This window comes from Schistosoma mansoni, chromosome 4, assembly GCF_000237925.1.
Source record: "Schistosoma mansoni strain Puerto Rico chromosome 4, complete genome".
Classification (NCBI taxonomy): Eukaryota; Metazoa; Platyhelminthes; class Trematoda; order Strigeidida; family Schistosomatidae; genus Schistosoma; species Schistosoma mansoni.
In genome coordinates, this window is record NC_031498.1 from 16,253,004 (window position 1) to 16,266,861 (window position 13,858).

The following is a 13,858-nucleotide window of genomic DNA, read 5'->3' on the forward strand; positions in this document are numbered from 1 at the left end:
AAACGGCTAGAAACAAGGGATTACGCAATGAGTAAATCCTGATGGGAATAAAATGAGTAAAGTTCAGTTAATAAAATAAGTTTACTAATCTGGAAGATAGTCGAAATAAAAACTCGGCGATGGATTAAATGCAAGAACGAGTTCTTCAGGAAAGTGTTTTGAGATGCAACAAAGAAATATATGTCAATAACACAAGGAAAGATTGATAACTATCTGAATATAAACACATAAATCAGGTATTTGACGTCTGGCGGCAACAGCTTCGACAAACTTCAGAAGACAGGTGCTTGGCAGTTTATTAATCATGTTGAAAGATTGCAAGGTATCGTACCGACCAGATGTCCTGTATGCAAGAGATGTTTGATAATTGCACTATTTAGAGTAATTGTTTCTCTTGTTCTAAGGCTTTTGGAATATGCTCAAGAAGTTTATAAATTTATAAATACAGTTGTTGGTAACATAAAAGGGGTGCTTGCCGAGTTCAATAAACTAATCGAAGGGTGGCAAGCACCCCTTTTATGTTATCATCAACTGTATTTATAAATTTACGTGTACCTGCCTAAGCAGTTACATTGGCCAAACAGATGGGAGATCAAACCTTGTGTCAAAGAGATGTTTCGAAATAGTTGTACGGAAGACCATTATTCCTATTAACCCACGAAATTTTAAAGTGTTTTTGGAATCGAACGCTGGTTACTCTTTCTGTCCTACCAATGTAACTGCTCCGATATAAAAATGTATATTAATCTACACGGTAGGAGATAACATGAAAGGAGTACCTATCTATCTTTGATTGCAATAAAGAACATATAGTTTGTACAATATATTCAGACTAAGCGTTCACGAGGAATCCCCCGAACTGTGTTCACGTAGTTATTTAAGGAAAAAATCCTTTCTAAAAATACAGTTGTAAAATAAATAATATATAATATTTCACTGATTGGGTATATATTAATTGAAACACCGGAGTATTATTTTTCTCTTAGAGGGTTAAGCTTAGATTCATGAGCAGCATACAAATACATATAGCATGGTCATAAGTGGAATTTCTAAACCATCTAGATTCTGGCAACCTGATTTCGAAGGACTAATAAGAGAGGAACTTTGATACAACAACTTAATGTATAGATAATCATTGAATACTACTATTACTACTACTTATCAGCCATGTTATTCACTTGAAAATGTACTACCCTCTTATATAATCGGGTTCCATATATATATATAATAGTAAGGAATGTGACCATGCAAACTATTAAACTTAAAGTAATAGACATTGTTAATACTAAATATCTTTCATAATTTTCATACATTTTACCAACACTACTGATTATTTAATTGACTTTAAGAGTAGAAACTAGTTTCAGTAAAATATTTCAAGTGGGTTAAAACAAACAATTTTTTGAATCAATCTTAATTTAAAAGATTGGTAAGTGATGATAAGTGGATAGGATAATACAATCTAAAGTACGATAATAACAATTATCCAGATATTATTTGATTTTCTATAATTGATTAAACTAAACTATAAATATACTGGATGAACATTGTCCCTTTAGAAAAGTATAATTAAGAAGAAAGATTTTGATAATGTTGTATTTTCTGAAACGGATGATTTATTCAGTATGTATATATTCCAAAAAACAGATGATCTATTAGAATATTGTACACTAACCATGGTGTTTGATTGAATGTTGCAAATAATTATGCAACAACTGTACGTACCTTCATTTTAACTTCCTTAACATACAATTTAAAGATAAGTTTATAAACAGACGGTAAACTGATAATAATAACGACAATGAACAACTTGGTCAAAATCGTCCTTTTTGTGATAGATGAAAATAAAATATTGAAGAAAAGAATAGCAACAAATAACACCCGATAGATGGCTAATGCAAGTCAGTAAATTATTTAATAATAATACAGAATATTAAAAACTATAAACAATGTATTAAATCCTCAGTGAAAATACCAAATTCAACAGGATGTAAACATCAGTCAGTCAGCCAGTCAGCTACAACGTAGGACCATGTATATATATGCATCAGTCCAAGTTGTCATACCTCGTTAGCACAACAAGATGAACACCAGATTCATAGAAGTAGTTAATTTAGTGGTGGTAATATATAAAAGATAAGTTGTATGTAAGGATAGAGTACAGGAAGGAAGAAAGTTATGAAGCAATTTTAATCTCAAGGTTTAAGGGAAGATAAAGAGTGTATACACCTACGCCATTGTGATCGATTCTGAGCCATGTCACACAGAGTCTCCAACCATTGGTTACGATAGTCACGCGGACCCCAACCAAGTGATCTGCATCTGCCAGCATGGCTCAGACTAGAAAATAGTTGACTTCAAACACTGATGCCACGTTTTGATTTGGCTGCCCCTAACTCTCTTCCAACCATCGGTGTTCAGGCATACGTAACACGTGACACAACCATCTCAGTCGATGAAGATTCATCACCTCATCAACTGATTTATCATCCTTCCCTAATACCCTGTGTCTAACCTCACTATTACTTACCCGGTGATCCCAGCAGATGTGAGCAATATTTCTAAGGCATCTGTGGTCAAAGGCTAGTAACTTACGAGTATCTTCTACTCGTAATAGCCATGTTTCACAGCCGTAAAGTAGAACAGAGCGAACTGTTGTGCAGTATACTCGTCCCTTAATTGATAGACGGATATCTCGTCTTCGCCATAGGTGACGTAAGTTGGCAAAAGCCAAAAGAGCTTTTTGAATCCGTGCTGAGATTTCGTCAGACACCAACCCATTAGGGCTGATCAGACTTCCGAGATAAGTGAAGTTGTCGACGCGTTCGACTACTTCACTCTCTATCATGGATGTAAACATATTTAACGAATGTTTGTTCACAATTGTAGTCCAAGTATACTACCACCGAGTAGGTAGCCAACTAAGCCTTATCATTCACATAAAAAGGGAAAAATCATAATACTTGAAAAAATTTAATTATATTTTATTTATCTATCAATGTTCGACCAATAAATAATTGACATATATATATATTTATGGGAGTGAGAAAAATTACTATTCGAAAGTACACACCTAAATACAGATAAAGTATTAACAGAAGAGGTCAAGGATAAGCAAAACAAAAAAAATAGATACGTAGCTATAGCACCTTCATGATTCAAGGAAGAGAAATAATACAGAATATTATTAATTAATATATAATATAAACTATGTGTTTTAATATTCAATGAAAAGTTAGTGGAAGAAAGTAGCTTGATTTAAATGAATTCGTTTGTGAATCGAATAGTAAATGAACTTTCATACCAACTGATAAACCGTTGGAAAGTTATATAATAATGTTATGTACTGTTGAAGAATTCAAAAAATCCTTCATCAAAGCCTCTAAAACTCAGAAAACTCCAGAAAATGTTTTATTCAAACAGTATGAGTCGGAGTTTCCTAGAAATAGCTAGGAAGATGAATGATTACGTGTCATGTTTTTGATTAGATAATGACATATACAGTTAGCATATTTAGTACGTTCTTATAAATTTCTAAAGGACCAAGGCCACAGCCAACTTTATATATACTCTTGATTTTCTGTACATAAAATAACCTTAGGGTAAAGTTTTTACTCACATTTTGCAGCTTTTCTTTATTGCTCGAGTTGCCGTGTAATAAGAAGCAGCTAGGAAGGGAGTAAATAAAAATTTCAGTGGCAGACTTGTCAAGTACCATCACTAATTATAATCACTATATCTGTTCAGCGAACTGTACCCTCGACTGCAATACATCAGTGCTTAACAGTAGGTAGCTTATAATTAGATCAATAAACTGTTTCCTCTCTTTATGTGGAAAGCTTCTTGACATATCAGGAAAGAAATAGAGATTCTAAGAAGATCAACCTAATAATTAATGAAAGTAAGCAATGACTTTTTATCAAGTACTTGTATATTTGACATCAAAATTGTCAACTGACATGAACTTCATCGATGTTGACACTTTACTTCAGTTAACCATTAATAAAGCATAAATATATAAAGTGTTATTGCCAAAAATGACAAGTCTTTCAATAATAAATTGAGAGATGTTTAGAAACATAATCCAACCATTATAGTTACTTTCAAGTAATGTTTATAGTTTAAACTTAATCAATAGTTTTCTTCAGAAAGAGTAACACCATTTTTCTTTCCCATTGATATTAAACCCATCTTCAGATGAAAAGTATGATCGCGGATAAACAATAACAACAGTGTCTGAATTGATGAGTGAATTTATAGAGGGAGAACAATTATATATATAGCTAAACAACAATAAGTCTCAAAATAGGAAATATATAAATTATATTCCATATCTAAGGGTGGACTAAATATAAATAGAATGATGTAAAATTCCGCTTGACATAATCAGATATAAGTCAATTAATATTTTTTGTTAAATTTAATGATATAAACAATAGTTTCACCTGTTACCTCTACATAAATATGAATATTTTAAATGTAAAACAAAATGTTTTAGAGAAAGAAAGCATATTCATTTAAAACAATAAGGTAAATTTTCATAATTGAAGTAATGAGTCAATTGAAGCTAGACCACCATAGAAAACCTGAAAGCACTGGACAGCCGTCTATTGTAGAGATATCAACTCATTGAAGACAATTGGTGAAAGGTTGCTCAGATTTCGTGGATTGGTTGAAGTTATACATTAACACCGTTGGATGCCGGTTCAGTGGTCTATCAGTTAAGTGCACTGGCGTGAGACTGGTAGGTCCTGAGTTCGAATCTCGTGAGGCGGGATCGTGGATGCGCACTGCTGAGGAGTCCCATAATAGGACGAAACGGCTTTCCAGTGCTTGCAGGTTTTCCATGGTGGTCTAGCTTAAATTGACTCATGATTTCAACTATGAAAATACTGAAATCTCCACAAAAACCCCTTCTGATCAATAAGGTATATCACTAGAAGTCATTGTAAAGCTTAAATGCTACCTTTCTTCGTAATAACACTAATATATACTATAGTATAATAATTGAACAATACCTAGAAATGTCTTTTTCTCTTATTAAAATAAGTAAATTTCTATTTATATGATAATATTATTGTCAGAAAAATATAAAGAAACATGAATGCATCCTCCCATGTATTCAAAATATTGGATAATATGTTTTGTATGTGGTAAAAGGGATGAGATGGTCATGAGAACTACATGAATACAATTAATAGTGTAAAATAGGTTGTTAATTAACTTTCTAATTATTGTAACTAAATCTATCTTTTTGAGTTATTTAGAACGCATATATAGTTAATGACTAATGCATCTGAATACTTGTAAATAAATATTATGACTGATTTTATTTATTAAGCACATAAATATTGGTACAAGAGGCACCAGATAAATATGCGCCTTACAAATCTCATTTGATTTTTGTGAAGGCTGTGATACTGCCCAGGTGCCCAAACTGAAGCAGGTGGTTTTCCTAGGGGACAACACCCGGAGCATTGACCTAAAGTTTAATCCACAAGACAGTGGAGCATCGTGAGGAGATACAGTCTCACGGTAGCCGGTGACCAACGACTGATTCATACACCATTTGTTCCATCAGGATACTGGAGCCCATATGCACCATTGGTTTGGAATCAGGGTTTCCCAACTCCCCTAGGTGGACTTTCCGTGTCCACCAACCCGGTTAAAGCACCGGACATTCGCTTTTCATCCTCTCAATTTCGTAAACAGCAGTAATGCCACGAGAAGGCATTTAGTAGGACTTCCCTGGCAGCGGCTATATACGTGTAGCCATGTGAGAGCTTTTGGAGAGGGAAAGCGGACTCTCCCCACTCTCGGCCGTATCAGGGCATTTGGGGGCCTGAACTCTATACAATAGGATTTATATTTGATTCGAAGTATACACAATCATTAGATGGTATTGTAGTTAATTACGATGAAAACCTAGTCAGATTAACTTATAACACTGTCTCCTGTCTTCCAACAAACACTAATTGAAAATACTATTAATGTACTGAAGATAACATAAAGCGCAACATCATGAAGTTTTATTCTAATGATCCATACACTCTTCAACCTGAATAAGTTCGAGATACGAGATGGTCCTGCTTAATGTTCTTGATAGGTTATCACATCATTCTCAACATGGATGGTTCCATGAATATCGGCTATTGTTTCATAGAAAGAAAATTACTGTGTTATATAAATGTCTAGGATATGTTTAATAATTACAAATCAGTATACGGATTTTCGGAGATTGTAGTATATAAAAAACTGAACTCACAAGTCGATCTAAGCTGAACCGCCATTAAAAATAAGGAAGAACTGGACCGCTGTTTCCTCCTAGTATGAGACTCCTTAGCAGTGCACATCCACGATCCTACATACATGATCTAAACCCAGGACCTTCAGTCTCACGCGCGAACGCTTAACCTCTAGATCACTGAGCTAACATCCAACAGTGTTAATGTCCAACTTGAGCAACTCTTCATTCGTGAGCAGTGAAGTTCAATCCGTGTCGAGTGTGAAAGCGTTATTCACCACACACAGTGGATAATAATAGAATTTAAGTTGATAGCCGGCTCAGTGGTCTAGAAGTTAAGTGTTCGCGCACGAAACCGAATGTCCTGAGTCCCATTTCCAAGTGAGGGATCGTGGATGAGCACTGCTGAGTCCCATATTAAGACAAAGTGGTTGTCCAGTGATTCCAGGTTTTCAATGGTAATCTAGCTTAGATCGACCCGTGAATCCAATTGTCAAAATTACAAATCAATCTCATTTCACAATATATATATATATATATATATAAACTTCTCTTCCATTCATTCGGATCTTGAAATTTTTTTATAAAAGCTATGAAATATTAATAACTATTACTATTATCACCGATATTACATAAAATAGAAGTAGGCGTACAATAGACAAAGTAACCTCGAACATACATATACAAAAAGACTTTTTATTTACTATGCTGTATTTTCAAATGTAACGAAAAGCTAAAATCTAGCATGTGGTGAAATAAGACCGAAAACAATTGTAGAAGTAAAATATACTTTGAAAAGAAACACAACACATGCATCCGTGTAAATAGTTGGATTCAAAGTAAAACGAACGCTTTTGTTATCAGATTATACTCACAAAAAAGAATGAATCTCCGCTCTATAACATACAAGCACTTTGATATTTTCCCTTGTCTATATTATTTAAGTAGTTAGAAAGTGTGAGAAGCCAAGACACTGATGTCGTTATATTAAGACGTTTTGTGTACTACGTGTGGAAACAATTTCCGTTACATGTGACGACAATAAAATTTCTACTAATTATTTAACAGAACACTATGAACAGTTAATACATTTTCCATCTATGCCTATGTGGTAGAAATGCATAATCAATATAACACCTGGTTGTATACACACAAATACGAACATAATGATATTAGATTATAGTGATTGTTGTTATGTCTTGAGCGCTTTAGTTGTTACATACCAGAAATGGATTAATATGCTTTTAATTATTAATATTTCGCGCAGAGACTCTGATATTATTTGTAGTGATGTTTTGATTACTCAGTGAACCGACGAGTCTCAAATGGGGTGGCAGGCGTGCTTCTAATATTCCACTGCTAGAAACAATTGACAGAAATTCCTAGTATCATTGATACTAATGTGGTGTATTCTGCTTATATTGACAGATATAAGTAATATGTAACATATCGGAAAGGGAATGTCTGCCAGCAGAAGGCTGAATTAAAGAGAACAGAAAGGAAAACAGAGAGTAATTGTAATAACAATAAAATTGAAAGAGTCAAGAAGCATATAAAGAATAACTGAAGGAAGATATGCAAGTGATGTATTGAATATATGGTTTCCATATTTTATGAAAACAATAAATTGGTTATCCCCACCTGAGTTCTTCGTTCGCTACACTATTATTATTTTAACTATTTTGTCATGTACCTTGTTTTATTAACGTGGTGTAGCAACTTCAGCTGATGTATGTATTTGTTAGATCTATAGTGTTTATGATTAATTGACTCGATTACACAAACTAATGACTGGGTATTAAAATACACAAATGAAGCTACATGGGTAGTTTAAACCACTTTGACTAACAAAAAAGTGAGGTAACAACTGTATATTTAATAAGATTTTATAGGAAGCTTCTCAATCAATATTGTTTGCGTTGCATCTACCACTTACTTGATTCACAATACTGAGAGGCATTTTGATTCCCCTACTTGTGGAAACATTTGTAACGACAATGAGTGGCACATCTTCCATAGAAGCTATGAACTTACAGCCAAATGAACATTTTGAAAGTCAATAATACTAAGGTTACTCATTTACTGAGTGAAAGATTATTTAATCGTTTTCAGATAAAAAATTTGTGTAAGAGGTAGTGATACTATTTGGGTGCTTGAAACAAAGTGAAGTCGGATTTCAGCTAATAATTCGGCTCTTGAAAATCAAGTGCTCTACCCATTAAATGGACTCTTCGAACTCGATTTGTAACTAACTATAAAGTTGAAAAATTTATTTAATTCTATTCAAGATTATACACTTTCCTTACTTACTTAATCATTTGTTACTAGGTGATATGGATACTAAATATTAAGCAAACAATAGCAACATCATTTTAGTATATCTAACTTCATTCCATGATTTTACAACTTGGATCATATACGTGAATGCGGATCACGTGTTTTATTTAGTACATATTTGAAAGACTACGGAATGTCATTGCACAAAATCTTAAGAAAATATGACTTTATGTTTATTAATATAATTAAGAAAAAGTAATATTATTAGAATAGAAAATAATTAAAACATGTTAATTTAATAATCCTCTTATTCTGTAATCTGCTGTATTATTATTATCATCACCATTAGCGGTCTTGTGCTGAATGAAACCCTAGAAAATTTATATTTATACAACGTAATAACTTATACTGGACTACATCATAAAACATTAGGCTAAAAATCAATGGAAGACTGATATGCTTGTTGCTACTACGAGTTCATATTACTCAGTAAACGGAACGAAGGTCAATGACACCGTGACAAGATAGGCTAGTTCTAATCCGTTGTCCCCGGCCCTGCTAACCAGATCAATAAGTCTTGATAAGGCGTAGAGAATGTATTCTACAAGCACCCACAACTACGAGGTCCCTAAGCACACAAATCAAGCTTATTTATACAACGATAGTAACGCCCTTGGGAGAGCCACAAAATAGTGTACTAAAAAAATCGTCCAACCAATGACAGTCAAGGAATTCCGAGTGGGAAATGTAAGCTGTAGGTCAATTAAGCGTTTCTTGGTGCGAAAACATAAAATTCAAATTTTCAGAATAAAGTTACAAAATTAGGACCTTTCCCAAGTGAGTTCCGGGGACTTAAGGTCTACAACAAAGGCATACTCTAATTAACTTTTGATGAAATTAATTTTACTGTGAAACTTTAATAATAGACACTTCAATAAATAAAATTAGGAGATAATAACTTGAGAAAGGCAACAACATTTATTTAAATGGGATAACATTAATTCACTTCATTTCCCTAGATTATCTATTATCAGCTGTGCACAATCCATAAAAATTAAGTATTAAAACTACTATTGAAGCTTAAAATCAGTGTAGACCATAATTTAATGTACATAAACAACGGTATAGAGTGATAAAGATCCAAGTAAAGTTAAAACATTAAACTGGGTGTTTTACACGAATCCCTATCGTAGGTGTTACAGTGACGTGATGGTCGACCTCGAACTGGTTCATTTACGTCCTACCACCTCAAGGTTGGTAAGACTAAAAGTAGCAAACTCCTGGTTTGAAGTCGTACTGCTGATTGTACAGGGTTGTGGCAACAGTAAAGTTCCGTCGAACAACCAGCATCTGTAGTGAAACTTCATTTCCATGACAGGAGGAAGAAGTAAGAAAAGGTTAACCATAAAATTTCACAACTTGACTAGTTCTAAGGATTGGCGTCCCCAGTGTTTAGGCCTTAAACATACGGAACTAGCGTATCCGAAACTACTCAGAAAAAAGCCGTACGCTACCGGCTGCAAACAGTTACCTACTAGCCTCAAGTAGACAAGACAGTCTGTAATCCGAATTTTTAGGTACTACGGTGTGGGCAACCGGGAAGTGATAACCACTCTCATACCTCTAAAAATATTTTAGATAATCTAACTCACAAACAAATCCCATTTTCACGTGAATAGCAAATGTACAAGAATTCTTTAGAACATTGATAACGTGGTGGTTGTATAGTGAAGTAAATGAACACATTATTGATAATTAAGTTCAGCTGGTGAAATTAAATATAAGATTTTAATCTATAAATTCTGTAAACAAATGAGGGAGAGAGAGAAATACGTTTACAGACCAATGGAGAGGCTGACAATTGTTCCCATTTCCAAACAACAACAATAAAAAGATCCACTCACAAAATGATCATTTGTACAGACGAATAGTTAGTGTTCCAATTCTTCAGCTAATCTATTCAAACTAAAGAATTTAGTCTTGATTAGCTAATCAAGTTAGGATTCTATATAAAGTTTAAATGACAATGCAGAGATTAATTCGCCTAAATCAACTGGCAAATCAATGCATAATATACAAATGAACACAATAACAAAAATAGTCGACGTTATTATTACCAATAATGAAAAAATAGGGCGAATTCCGAAATTTCCAATCAGTGTATTGAAACAACAATATTTTCAATATATAAAAAAAAATAAATACCACATGGTTTTTCATTCTACATCGCACTATTGTTAGACGAAATATTTTTATGATTGAGAAGAATTCAGTATGAGTACATTAAAGAGTCTATTGAAATCAGTAAGTGGAAAGATCATATACTCATATGATAAATAAATTATATACTACAAGGAAACTTGCTGACAATAAACTTGGGAGAAAAGAAAATAGAATCAAGAAACCAAGTGGACCGGAACATAAATACTATAACACTACAATCATTATAAAATTAATAACAGTCTTGGCAAATCGTTATAATAAAATATCATATCGTAAATGTATTCGTTCACATACAAAAACATTGCTACTTCATAATTAAAAATTTAAGATTGTAACACATACTAAAACACATTTATAGGGAGTCTTCTTTTAAGAAATTCAAGGCAATTAGTCCTTTTGATAATTTTCGATAGTGTAATATGAAGACGAAGATTATCAGAACTATGTCTCGACCGTTGCTGCTACTTTGACGTGGTGGTTGGACTTGCCTATCGTGATGAATCAATCGAGCTATACTGGCTGGAACAATCGTTTCTCAAGGTCCTACCATGCCAGACAGGTCGGTTGAAGAGCGGTAAAACTAAAAGCAGCAAACCCAAGGTCCGAAGGCGAAGTCGTACTGTTGACTGTACACAGGTGCGACAGCAGTAAGGTGTTTCCTTCAGACAACCAGCATAACAGCTATGCTGTTTTCCCACAAGAAGGGATGGGGTTAGAAAAGGTCGACCCTAAAAATGCACACCTCGCCTTATTCCACGGATATCCGTCTCCGGCGGTAAGGTCCCCACAAGTACAGAGCTAATACAAAAACTACCCACAAAATTGTCGTGTGTGACTGACCTCAAGCAGTTGTCCCTTGGGCACTGCGGTCACGCTCTCAGGTCATTGAGACCACTTCCAACTCGATTTCCTTTTCAGGTACTTCAAGAAAAACCGTTCCACGATGTGGGCAACTGGGAAGTGGTAACTGCCCTCATACCTCTAACAGCACTCAAGACCACTGTATTCATATTTAGAACTATGTGATATATAAATGTTCTTAACAAGTATATGTGTGATCAGAATGTTCGAAATGTATTGCGCTAATATAATCTTCGTCTTCTTATTACACTATCGACATTTAAAGGGGTTGATTAATCATTCATTCACCATATAAAAATGTGAATTTTATCAAACGAAATGATCGAAATACAATAGGACAGTGATTAAATGACCAAACACCATTGTATACATGATTCAATCATAATTACACTGAAAGTATGTGTATCTCAATACATAAAGACATTTCCAAAGGTAATCATGGTTAAAATATAAAAAATATTGCACAAAATTAACATAAACGTTTATATGAATAGCCTCATTTAAGCTATATAATTTGTTGTACCGTTTTGACAATATATATTTTACAAAATAGAAGTCTAGTAAATTAAAGGTTTAAGACGGTGTTTCAAATACGAAGATGAACAACGGATTTCGTTGATTGGTAGTAAGTGATGAATAGTACGAGATGTAACAGATTTTATTAAGTGAGATGGAAGTATCTAAATGAAACAATAAAGAAATATCATAAATAAAAGTGTTTTAGAAAAACAACTAAGGGACAGAATATCTAGACTGATTATTAAAAAATAAGTCCAGTTTTGCCAGTTCCTTACAAATTCTCCTAAACAAATAAGAGAATTTAATGGTTGAATTCATTAGTCGATTTAAGTTAGACCATTATTGAAAACCTGGAAGAACTGGACGACCGTTTCGTCCTGGTATGGGACTCCTTAGCAGTGCGCATACACGATCCTACAAACATGATCTATACCCAGGACCTTCGATCTCGAGCGCGAACGCTTAACCTCTAGGCCACTGAGCCGGCATCTAACGGTGTTAGTGTCTAACTTCAGCCGATCCAATGGTGGTCTAGCTTAAATCGATTCATGAATTCAACGATTAAATTACTATAATCTCCACAAACCCCCATTCTGAAAATATAAAAATATCAATATTGCAATAAACATAGTATTTATACTCTATGAAAATAGACTATGGATAAGCAATTCTTGTGGAATGTTTGTATTATGAAATTGAGTTAGTACAATAAATCAATGAAAACTAAATCTCAATTGAATGAAAAACAAACCATTTTACTTTAAAACTTTTTGTTGGTAGTAAGCATTTCTGATCTCTTCTAAATTGATACTGACTTAAAATAGTACTCCTCAGATTGTGAGGAAAGTGGTTAGTTGATAAATGATCCGATGGTATAAAATTAAGTTCCAGTCAATTGCTTTATCAATAGTTATAAATTGTCAGAATGTCGCATATATTTACATTCATCACATTCTTTAAACAATTGTCTACTGTAACTGATGAATGAATTCATTGCTATGAATGAGGATAGTTTATAGACTACAAGTTATAAGGAGCTAATAATGACACCGATGAAAGAAAATGGACTTATGTTAATCTGTTCAAATCCTTATTGAAAAATATAAGTAAAACCATGGAATATTTCTTTTTACTTAGCTCGTTGTCATGACTCAACATCTTGGAATATGAGTTTTACGACAGTATAAAATTAGTACCAAATAAATGATAGTAGATCAATTTAATAATGTATCTCAATATTTTCTCTAAAGATATTATTCGGATAATACGTCGACGAATGTAAGATTAAAGTTGAAATTACATAATTTGTTGATTATCTCAAATATTAGGCAAGAATATAAATAGGAATTAAGGAGTGTAAAAGTGAGTTTGAAATCAATCATTTGACTTTACATATTTAATAAGTAAATCGAGTAATCGGTGTAGTAATACTGTAGTGAACAAGAAGACGACTGGGGACAATCGAATGCATTTGATTCGAAAATTACAGAATATCTCAGTAAAGTCTGACAACCATACAGTAAATAGTTAATTTACAAACTGTCAATCGATTGTCTCAATCTTGACTATTCCTTCTGCAAATACCAGTCCATCGTCTCTGATTTCATTGTTCATGTATTTTCATACCAATTGCGTTCCGTGCCTATTCTTTCCTTATCGATCTTCTGTGGAAATACATTCTATGCCTGACCATCACCATATACTACTTATGTGGATATAAGTAACCCACATCAC